Source organism: Cricetulus griseus, chromosome 2 (genome assembly GCF_003668045.3).
Source record: "Cricetulus griseus strain 17A/GY chromosome 2, alternate assembly CriGri-PICRH-1.0, whole genome shotgun sequence".
In the NCBI taxonomy this organism is placed as follows: domain Eukaryota; kingdom Metazoa; phylum Chordata; class Mammalia; order Rodentia; family Cricetidae; genus Cricetulus; species Cricetulus griseus.
Genome location: NC_048595.1, coordinates 72,715,642 through 72,727,059, shown reverse-complemented (window position 1 = coordinate 72,727,059; position 11,418 = coordinate 72,715,642). Strand labels below are relative to the sequence as shown.

The following is an 11,418-nucleotide window of genomic DNA, read 5'->3' as shown; positions in this document are numbered from 1 at the left end:
TAAATATACCATTTATTAAAGTGACTTACAGGCTAGTCCAACAATGGCTGTCTCCTGAACCAAGAATTTGGCAACTGACAGTACACAAGGCTGGGCATTTCAGCTGGTCATTCAGGCTATGCTGAAATCCTGAATAAATATGTACTAATGCCTCAGAATCAGGATAGATGAACTTATCAGTAAGAGGGCAAACAGGCAAAAAGCAAAAGCTTTCTTCTTCCTGTATGTGGGCTGACCAGATTTGGACTGGGTCTTTACACTTCAAATGATCCAATGAAGAAAAATTCCTCACAGGTTTGCCCAGCTACTTGGGTTTTAGTTGATGGCAAATGTGGTCAATTTGAAAATCCTGTTTCAAGAAAAAAAACACTCCCCACCCACCCCACCCCGGCAAAAGAGAGACATCATCATCATCATCATCATCATCATCATTATTATTATTATTATTATTATTAGTCTTGCCTTTCTTTAGGCCCCATAAAAGAAGCCCCAATCCGTAACTTGGGGCCTTTGTATATTATTTCAAAAATGCCAAGTGAATTCAGGGAAAAAAATTGGAAAATTCAGTTAAAAATTGTAGAATTTAATTATGTTAAACAATGCTATCTAAGCAACATTGTTTCTGCAAATGTGAAGGAACTGGAGATCAGATCTCCAGGAGATTTATTCTGCAGTATCAGGTTTCCAATAGCAGGGCAGACATGTTTCTTTAGTCCCTTTTCTTTTCCCTTGCTTCCTTCCTGACTGGCCATACATATTTTATTTAGGTTTAAAAAAAATCCGGGGGGGGGGGGGAAGAAAGATGGGGGAGGGGAAACTGTGGGTGTGATGCAAAATAAATAAAAAATAGTAATTAAAGAAGTCATATTTTCCTCCTTTCTTTACACACACACACACACACACACGATTATGCCATTTACAGTTGGAGTTTTTCTTCCTTTCCTTTTTTTTTTTTAAAAAAAAAAAACCCGGATTCAGTTATTTTTAACCTTGACCTGCTCCTTCACTTTCTTTTCTTTTCTTTCTTTCCTTTTTTTTTTTTCTTTTTTTCTGAGACAGGGTTTCTCTGTGTAGCTCTGGCTGTCCTGGAACTCGCTCTGTAGACCAGGCTGGCCTTGACTTCACAGAGATCCGCCTGTCTCAAGGCGAGCACCACCACAGCCTGGTTCTTTATTTGTTTTTAAGACAGGGTCTTAGCACTTAGCTCCAGCTGACCTATACCCAGGCTGGCCTCGAACTCAAGAGATCTACCTGCCAAGTGCTGGGACTATAAAGATTTTTCTTTTCTTTTCTTTCTTTCTTTTTTTCTTTTCTTCTTCTTCTTTTTTTTTTTTTTTTTTTTTTTTTTTTTTTTTTTGAGATAGGGTTTCTCTGTGTAAAAATCAGCCAGTGGTCTTTGTGCCGAGGGTTACCATAGACCTAGATCCAGAGTCTAGGCAGGGTTGTGGAGCCGGTAGCACATCAGGTCCAGCCCTGTGGGAACCCAGAGTGAGTGCTTCGGCAAAAGAAGTGTGCACCTGTTCCTTCGGCCTTTTCAGTGTTTTCCTCCTTTGGGAAAGAGACGTGCCTGTCCCCAAGGCAAAAGGCAAAAACACTACAGAGACCTTAGACTAAGCAGGGAGCGGAAGTCCAAGCTCAAAGTAAGGTGCTGGGTACCTTTAAACTGCTCAGCAGCCCACGTGACCCAGAGGGCGCCCGACCCGGCGGTCACGTGAGGGCGCGTGCGCCACGCTCCGGGCGAGCCAGCCTGCCGCGGCCTGCGCGTCGGGCACAGCCTCCCGCCCACCCTGGAGCCGGGAGGGGAGGGGAGCGGCGGAGGGATCCCGCGGTGGCGCCCCGTGCGCGTGCGCAGCGAACAGCTGTCACCTAGTGCGGAACAAGTCTTCCAAAGATCCCAAAAGCCTCAGGGGAGGCCGCACTTTCCTCTCCTCATCCGGGTGGTGTACGGGCCTCCGCCCGCGGCGCAGGTAACCGCTGCTGGGTCCGGGTGGAGCGGGGAGAGGGGCGGCCTCGGCCGGTCTTGGCAGGGCAGCGGCACAGGCCTGGGCGCTCGGCGGTGCACGGCCGTCAGCTGGGAGGGAGGAGGCGGCCGTGACAGCCCATTCTGGCCCTCCGGGTTCGGGAGCTCGCTCGCCGGCCTCCCGGGAGCCGAACCGAGGTGGTGCTGCTTCGCACTGCCACGCCTGGGTGGTCTGGGGCGCCGACCAGCCCGTCTGCGGCCGACTCCGGGAAGGCTGGGCCTGTGCGCCCGCGGGGCCTCCCTGGGGTCGCGCTGTCCGGACCCCGCGGGGTAGCAGGTAGCCCGCCCCTCACAAGAGTTTATTCTTGGCCCTGGCAGATGACTTTTTCTTTTTCTTTCCTCCGTCTTGAGACCATTTCTTTGTGCAGTTCCCGGAGGAGCCATGATGCGGGGTAGACAGTGGGCGCTTAATAAACGCGAGTTGGATGTGGCATGTGAAGTGCCAAGCACGGGGCGTGCGGTGCGGTGGGAAGGCAGGCGGGCGGGCTAGCCCGGGCTGGAACTTGATGTTCCCTGCTCAGCCGCGAAGGCAGACGGGCTCGGTTCGGATTCAGAGGGCAGCCGCCGGAGAGGCTGAGCGGGCAAGCTCGCGCGTACTGCGTTTGGCTAGGTGTTCAAGGAAGACCTAGTAAACTTTTTTTTTCTTTTTTCTTTTTTCCTTCACTGGATTCAGTCATTCACACTTGGTGCTTTACCCAGCCCTGCTTAGAAAGCTTGAGTTAAGAATTGCAGCCAGTTCCCAGGGGAGAAGCTGTTGATAGGCTCGGTCCGCTTTGGTTGGCACCAATATTTGCCCTATTTCACCCACTTGAATTTTGCACTTAAACGGGGCGAGAGGGAGACTTCACTGTTACCACGGCAACGGTAATTAATATTCTAATTTAAAAGCGTGGTGCTTAGAAATTAGTGGCTTTAAAATTTTTAGTTTTTGGTTTTTGAGTCAGGGTCTTAGTATATGGACTTCTGCTCTACTTGGAATTCATATGGTAGCTGGCCTGGAGTTCTAAAAGTCCCACCTGCCTCTTCCTCCCTAGTGCAGGGATTCCTGCTGTTCACATTTCCGCGCTGTTACCGGCTATTTACTCTAAAATTTGGTGGGGTGCTTGCCTAGTATTTGAAGCTGTTAGGTTCACTCTCTAAGATAGGAAAAAAAGAATTTTTTTTTTTTTTTTTTTTAATGTAGCGTGATCACTATTTAAGTTTTTCGGAAGCTTGATGGCCTAGTAACCTGCCATGCTTATTTTGGAATGTATTGCTTACCTGTTCAGGAATAGTCCGCTTCCCCCATTTTAGTGTTATGAGTTTACACATAATGTTTACAGTTCTCCACAAAATCAGTAGTACAGAAAATTCAATTCAGGCCTGCTTTGTGTAACTAGGAAATTTACTTAATTACTATCGCAGCCGTGTGTCCTTTTCCGTTGTCTTGAGACTGACTGTAGTCCACGTGGGTGGGTGGGTGACCTTGAATTTGTGATCTTTCTGTCTGGATTTCCTGAGAGTTGGGATTACCATTGTTTAGCTCAATACTGGGGATTGAAGCCATGGCTTCTGTGGGTGGTAGCTATCTTTCCAGTCTTAGTTTCTGTTATTACTGCTTTATTTATGCCTTCCGTATTTTTTATTACTTATTAGAGGTTAAATGACAAAATAGGGCCGGGCAGTGGTGGTGCCCGCCTTTAATCCCAGCACTCGGTAGGCAGAGGCAGGTGGATCTCTCTGAGTTCAAGACCAGCCTGGTCTCCAAGAGCTAGTTCCAGGACAGCCTCCAAAGCCACAGAGAAACACTGTCTCGACTGTCCCCCACCAAAAGAGAGAGAAAAAAAGATAAAATAGGAACATTCTGTACTGTCATTAAGTTCAATATGTAATGCAGGTTTGTCTTTAAAATTTTTCTTCTTTTATTATATATTAATGTTTAGTGCTTCTCTACAAGTACCACTTCTTATTTTTATTTACATTTTTCATGCAGCATACTTTGATCATGTTTTTCCCTGCTTTGACTTCTTCCATATCTTCTCCACCTTTCTACATACTTCATGCTTTCAGTTCCAATCCCCCCTCCCCCCCAAAAAAAAACACGCAAAAATCAAGACAAACACACAGACAAAAATTTCCCAAGTAAAGCAAAGGATGATGTACATAGAGGAAGAGGGAGAGGGAGAAGGAGAGGTAGCCTGCATAGTACCTTCCAGCACCATGAATACTAGTCAGCAGGGATGAAGCTTCTATTTGGGTACCAGCTGATTATCTCCATGTTTGATAATGTAAATAGGTAGTGTCTTCAGCATCAGGGAGAATAACCAATAACTTTGGCAAAAGCCTGTGATTCCCACCCCCCAACCCCCACAGGGTTTCTCTGTAGGTTTGGAGACTGTCCTGGAACTCAAAAGCCTGTGATTTTTAAAAATAATTTATTTTTATTTTATGTGCATTGGTGTTTTGCCTGCATGTATGTCTGTGTGAAGGGGTCAGATCTTGGAATTACAGATAGTTGTGAGCTGCCATGTGGATGCTGGAAAACCAACTTGGATCCTCTTGAAGAGCAGTTAATGCTCTTAACCACTGAACATTTCTCCAGCCCTTAGCCTATGATGTTTTGCAGGCATGGCTGTGGGGCCCGTTTTTCAATTGGATCAAAATGATGTAACCCATTCCCAGCAGTGGGGGTTTGTGACATACTTGATGTATAGTTGGGGTATTGTCTCCCCCATTATATGATGATTCCATTAAGATTACCTTCATAGATACATATGTAGGAAACTTCTAAAGTAATAGGTTTCTCTATGGTTTTTCAAAAGGCCTTCAGTGGCCCTCTACATATTCACTCTTTCACCCTGCTCTTCCATTTCCCTACCCATTTCATCTTCCTAGTCTCTCCATAACACTGTATTTCACTGTTAGCACCTGAATACTATTCCATTGTGTAAATGTACCACATTTTCATTATCCATTGCAATAATTTATTAGCACTTAGGCTGTTTCCAGTTTTTGGCTATTATATAGAGAGTGGCAGTGAACATGAATGAGCAAGAATCTCTTTAGTAAGATGTCGAGTCCTTTGGGTGTATGCAAGGTGGTAGCACCATCCCTGACTTCAAGTTATATTACAGAGCTATAGTAATAATAACAACAACAGCAACATGGTATTGGTATAAAAACAGACATGTTGCTCAATGGAATAGAATTGAATATCCAGACATAATTCCACACTTCTATGGACACCTGAACTTAGCTAATGAAGCCAGAAATACACCCTGGAAAAAAGAAAGCATCTTTAATCATGGTGCTGGTCAGGCTGGATGGCTGCATGTAGAAGAATGAAAACATATCCATATCTATTTTCCAAAACAAAACTCAACTCTAAATAGATCAAGGACCTCAACAGAAGACCAGGTACCCTGAATGTGATAGGTAAAGAAAGTCAGGAATAGCCTTGAACTCAATGGCACAGGGAAGGATTTTCTGAACAGAACACTGATGTCACAGACTCTAAGATCAACAATTAATACATGGCACCTCAGGAAACTGAAAAGCTTTTGTATGACAAAGAGCACCATCATTTGGGCAAAGTGGCAGGCTACAGAATGGGAAATGACCATTACCAATTACATATGATAGAGTGGTTTTTTTTGTTTTTGTTTTTGGTTTTTCAAGGCAGGTTTTCTCTGTGGCTTTGGAGGCTGTCCTGGAACTTGCTGTTGTAGACCAGGCTGGTCTTCAACTCACAGATGCCTGCCTCTGCCTCTCAAGTGCTGGGATTAAAGGTGTGCACCACTACCTGGCATGATAGAGTATTATTATCAAGAATGAATAAAGACCCCCAAAAAAGTGAAGGTCCAGGAAAAAAAATTAAAAATGGGGTACAGAACGAGCTAAAGAATTACCAAAAACAAACAAAACAGATATCTGAGAAATACCTAAAGAAAGTTTCAATATCTTTAGTTATAAGGAAAATGCACATTAAAACTACTTGGATATTTCATCTTAACACATTCAGAGTAGCCAAGATGAGTAAAATGACAACACATGGTGACTGGAAAGGATTATCCATTGCTGGTGGGAGTGCAAACTGGTACAGCCAGTATGGAATTAAGTGTAGAGGTTCCTCAGGAAGCTGAGAATCAATCTACTTCAAGGTTCAGCTGTTTATTTTTGGGTGACAGGTGTCACTTTGTTGTGGTGGTGGCCTGGACCTCACTGTGTACACCAGGCTGGCCTGGAATTCCTGGAGAACTGCCTGCCTCTGCCTTCAGAGTTCAGGGATTAAAGGCTTGTGCCACCATTCCTTTCTCTCACTGCCATTTCTCAGCTGAACATCTTGGGGAGGTATTGTATAAAGTCATTGTTTTGTTTTTGTTTTTGCAGTACTGGGGATAGAACCTAGGGCCTTATGCATGCAACGCATGTTTTTGTTTTTACCACTATAGAGAATGTTGTGAGTTGTGGAATACAAATTTAAAATAATAGTGTTAAATGAAACAAGATAAGAAATAGCAACAGTTAGTCTGGACAGGGAACAGACATATAATTCATAATTTTCTTCAGGGATGAGGTTTAATTAGAGTGAGACAGACTCAATGCCATAGCTCATTTTATTTTTCAATCTGCCAACACTCGAAGCTTCTCTGTACACTTCCCTCTCTGCCCCTTGGAATTAACTGATACACTTAAAAGACATTGTCTTTCATATTCCATGTTAGCTGGGTCTAATCCCATCCACACAGTCAGAATAATCCCTTTAAGAAGTTTATCCTCTGGGGCTGGAGAGATGGCTCAGCGGTTAAGAGCACTGGCTGTTCTTCCAGAGGTCTTGAGTTCAATTCCCAGAAACCACATGGTGGCTCACAACCACCCTGAATGAGATCTGGTGCCCTCTGCTGGCATGCAGGCACAAGACTGTATACATAATAAATAAATAAAATCTTTAAAAAAAAAAATTATCCTCCTTGTTTCACCTTCTAGCTTTTCTTCATTGTAGAACCAGCCTGTAGTTTGTAAGGCTTTGATCAGCCCCATCATTTCTCATTATACTCATCTGTTTCCTTGGCTCTAAGGATGGATTTGATACTTTATTCTTACTCCTTTTGACTTCAGTACTCTTCTGTTTTATACTTCACTGTTTATTCAGTTTAGTCCCCCTACCCTCTTTCTGAAAGCTCAACTAGAATTGAGGGTGGTTGATTTCACATTCCTGGCCTGAAATTCCAACTGTGGGGTGGTAGAGCCAGGAGGATCAAGAGTTTCAGGTCAAAACAGACTTAGCTCAAGGCCTGCCTGGGTTACATAGGACACCCTGTCACAAAAACAAAATAAAACAAAAGTGGCAAACAGCTCAGTTTGAGTGTCTGTTGAAGTCAATTTCTCTTTAACTCTGCACATGTGCCATAAAGTAGGTATGTTAAAGTCTTTTAATCATCCTGTTTTCTTCCTTCCCCATAGCCATTGATAGTGGTTATTTGTTGGCAATGAAGGTGTTGGTAAATCGTTCGTTTGCACATTTTCTAAATTTTCTTCTGTGACTTATGGATGTACTTTGAACAGCAGAAAAAGTACATTTTTAAAATCCAAAAAAATATAATATGTTCAATAATAGACATAATAAAATCCATGTCTTTTAGAAAGTCTAGGAAATAGAAGAAGGAAAAAGAAAAGCCCCAGAGCTGATTGGTTGTCTCCTGTAATCTCAGCACTTGACTAGGCTAAATCGGTAGACTTTCAAGTTCAGTGTTATGTGGGCTATGTAACCAGACATTGTCAAAGGGTAGAGGATTTGGGGAATTATCACTATTGCTTTTTTTTAATTAAAAGTTTTATTTTTATTTTACGTACATTGGTTTTTACCTGCATGTATGTCTGTGTGAAGGTGTCCGATCCCCTAGAACTGGAGTTACAGACAGTCATGAGCTTCCATGTGGGTGCTGGGAATTGAACACAGGTTCTCTGGAAGATCAGTCAGGTGCTCTTAACTACTGAGCCATCTTTCCTGCCCCCAGTATTACTTGTTTTTGTTCATTTTTCTTCCTGTAGCTTTTACTTTTAATAACTTAGATGAGATTTTAGTATATAGGCAACCTAATTCCATCTCACTGCCCACCTTGTATACAAGCCTCTATTTTGTCTTGTCTTCATCCTCTTTCTCTTAGTTCCTTCTTTCTTTTTTCTTAAAAAACAACAAGAAGTCAAAATGTGAGTGAGACTACTTTCTACTTCAGTTTCCGAAGACTAGGTAACCTTACAGAGATATTATCTCCTTGAATGGTGTGAAAAAATGTTTTGTTTGAGGAACTGGAGAGGTTAAGGGGAAGAAGTCCAAAATTATTTCCTGGAATACTAAGATAAACTCCAAATTTGTTTTCCTAGTCTTTAATTTCTCTCTCTTCTCTGTCTTGTTTTCAATCATATTTGCCTCCTTACTATCTCTTAAAAAACAGAGCTTAGGATAGTCCTTCCTTGCCTGACTGAAATAGTCTTCTTCCAGATTTATATGTTTATTTCTCTCCTTTAGGCATCTCCTGGGTTTTATTAGTCTGAAATGCCTTCTTTTGCCTACTTTGAAACAGGAACATCCTCCCTGTTGGCACTCCATCTATTGTAAGTCAGAACTCATGAAAAGCAGCTTTGTCTGCAGAGACTGACTGACTGATTAGAATTTCAATACTGTAGAGAGGTTGGAATGTTGCAGACCCAGAGTTTGACTACCTTATTGTGGAGTAGTTACTTTATCTTGGGCTAGTTGTAGGTATCTGCACTAGGTAGCCATTTCTTTCTCCTGTCTGTGCCAGAACTAACATCTTGTGACTAGTAAATAAAAACCCTTTGGAATCTGTTAACTTCCACCAACCAAATGATAAGAATGTCATCAAATAGCCTCTAAGGCTTATAGAAAGTCTTTCTCCATGTTGTTGTAATGGCCACTCTGATGTATGTACCTACCGATCTATTTTAAATTTGCATTGACATATAATTCTTTGTTTTGTAAAACTAAAATTTCATGAAACTGTTTCCATGTTGGAACATGGAATTTGGGGTAACCTAAATCTATGTTTCCCAGCCCACAGTCACTCAAAGTTGCTCCAGAGTAAACTATCTCTTATTCCTTTTAAGATGAAAGCTGCCCCCCACCCCCCACCTTTCCGGTTAAGATGAGATCTGCGTTCTTTTTCTTAATATTATTTACTTATTGTCTGGGTTATTCCATTAGTGCCTGGACTGTTTTGTCCTCTGAATGCCCATGGATCTAAAGTTACAAATTCAGTCACTGTTGAATTGCTATCTGCATTTCCAGTTTCTTCAATGACTGCTTCCTCTGCTCAGAGAAACACCAAGGCCACTCCTGTACTTTGGCCAGAAGAAAAGTAATGCTTCATTTCATGTACCAAGTGTATTTTGATACAGATAGTTTGAAGGCTGTTTATAGTTTTCTGCTGTTTTTTGCTAGAGGAGCCAATTAGTCTTGTTTGTTGTTTTGCTTTTTGCTTTTGAGATAGTACTCTGTAGCTGCCTCACCTAGAGTTTGGTATGTAGAACAGGCTGACTTCTGGCTTGTGAAAATCCTATTGCCTTTGCCTTTCAAGTACCAAGTTACTAGGTGAATTCTATCATGCATGGCTAATCTTGTTTTCTGAGTAACTTTTCTTTTGTTGAGGACAATTGTTTTCCTTTTCCCTTTACATTTCATGTAAAGACTTTTTAATATTTGATACTTCCTTTTTTTCTGATTTATTACATATAGATGTATATATAGTCTGCGTGCATATATGCATATATATACATCTATACACACACACACACACACACACACACACATATATATATATATATTATATATATATATATGCATGCATACAGGTGGTTGTTAGCCACTATGTGGGTCCTGGGGATTGTACCAGGGTCTTATGTAAGAATAGCAAGTGCTCTTAACTTCTGAGTCTACTCTCAAGCCCCCAGATATTTCTAGCTTGCTTTTCTTTTCAGGACTTGATAGCTCAATGACTATTGGGAAGTGCCAGCATTGGGGGAGGCAGCTGCTGTATATAGTGTGGGTGTAGACATGGAGGCAGAGCAGAGGGTGGTTCATTGAGTCCTATATTGGACAGTCCTATATTCCTCTGTAGGAAGCAGACAGAGGCTGCTTCAAGGGGAGGAATATTTGAAGTCACAAAGAACTTAACTTGTTTGAGAAGCTTAGGTTAAGTACTGTTAGAGGATAAAGTACTTCTATATTTGAGATTTTTGGATCAATGAATTGAAACAACCAAGGGCTTGTAAAAAATTACATCTAGTTAAGGATGTAGCTTATTTGGCAGAGTACTTGCCTAGAGACTTTGAGTTTGCTTCCCAGCACTACATGAACCTTGTGTGCATATGCCTTTAATCCTACAATATGGGAGGTATAGGCATTATGGATCAGAAGTCAAGGTCATTCTCAACTACATAACAAGTTTAAAGATAGTCAGGGCTATAGTAGAAGTCTCAAAAAGAAAAAATATAACAGCATAAGTTTATTCCCCATGCTGGATAGTTTTATATCAACTTGACACAAGCTAAAGTCATCTGAGAGGAGAAAATGCCTCCATAAGATTGGCTGTAGGCAAGCCTGTAAGGCATTTTCTTAATTAGCGATTGGTGGTAGAGGGCTCAGCCCATTGTGAGTGTTGCCATCCCTGGGCTGGTGGTCCTGGGTTCTATTAAAAAGTCAGGCTGACCTCTTCCATGGCTTCTGCATCAGCTCCTGTCTCCAAGTTCCTGTCCTATTTGAGATCCTGTCCTCACCTCCTTTGATGATGACCTGTGATGTGGAAGTGTAAGCCAAATAAATTCTTTTCTCTCCAAGTTTCTTTGGTCATGGTGCTTAATCACAGTGGTAGTAATCCTGAATAAGACATAACCTAAACAATATAACATCATTATTAGCTTAGTCTTTACATTGTAGTAGATAGTATAAATAATCTAGAAATGATTTAAAGAGGAGAGAAAATGTGTGTAGGCTATATGCAGGCAGTAAGGCATTTTATGTGAAGGATTTGAATATCTTTGAATTATAATTTCCTGGGGGGAGGGTTCTGTATCCTATGGTTTCCTGAGATGAATCCATGGTTGTTTTGTAAAAACTTCTAAAGAATTATGAGTTTGCGAATGAGTCTTTTAAGATTCTTATTTATTACTTTTTATTGTGTATGATGTGTGTGTATGTATGGATGTATGGATGGGTGGATGTATGGATGGATGGATGATGTAGGAGTTTGTGTGACTATGCAAATGGACCAGATAAGAGGACATCAGGTGTCTTGTGGTATCATATTTCACCTTATTCCCTTGAGACAGGATCTTTTAGATGAACTTGGGGTTAGGCTGGCAGCCAACAAATCCCAGTGATCCTTCTGTACCTGCTTCCT

The 11,418-nt window shown here is 41.9% G+C and overlaps 1 protein-coding gene across 1 annotated transcript in view; it reads left to right on the top strand.

Annotated features, from left to right (window-relative positions):
• The first annotated feature begins 1,786 nt into the window (after positions 1 to 1,786).
• Kdm4c (lysine demethylase 4C) overlaps positions 1,787 to 11,418 on the top strand; it is a 171,734-nt gene continuing 162,102 nt past the window's right edge. Inside the window, exon 1 of the mRNA XM_027400227.2 lies at positions 1,787 to 1,967. The gene's annotated coding sequence lies outside the window, so the exon portion shown is untranslated. The remainder of the gene's footprint in view (positions 1,968 to 11,418) is intronic.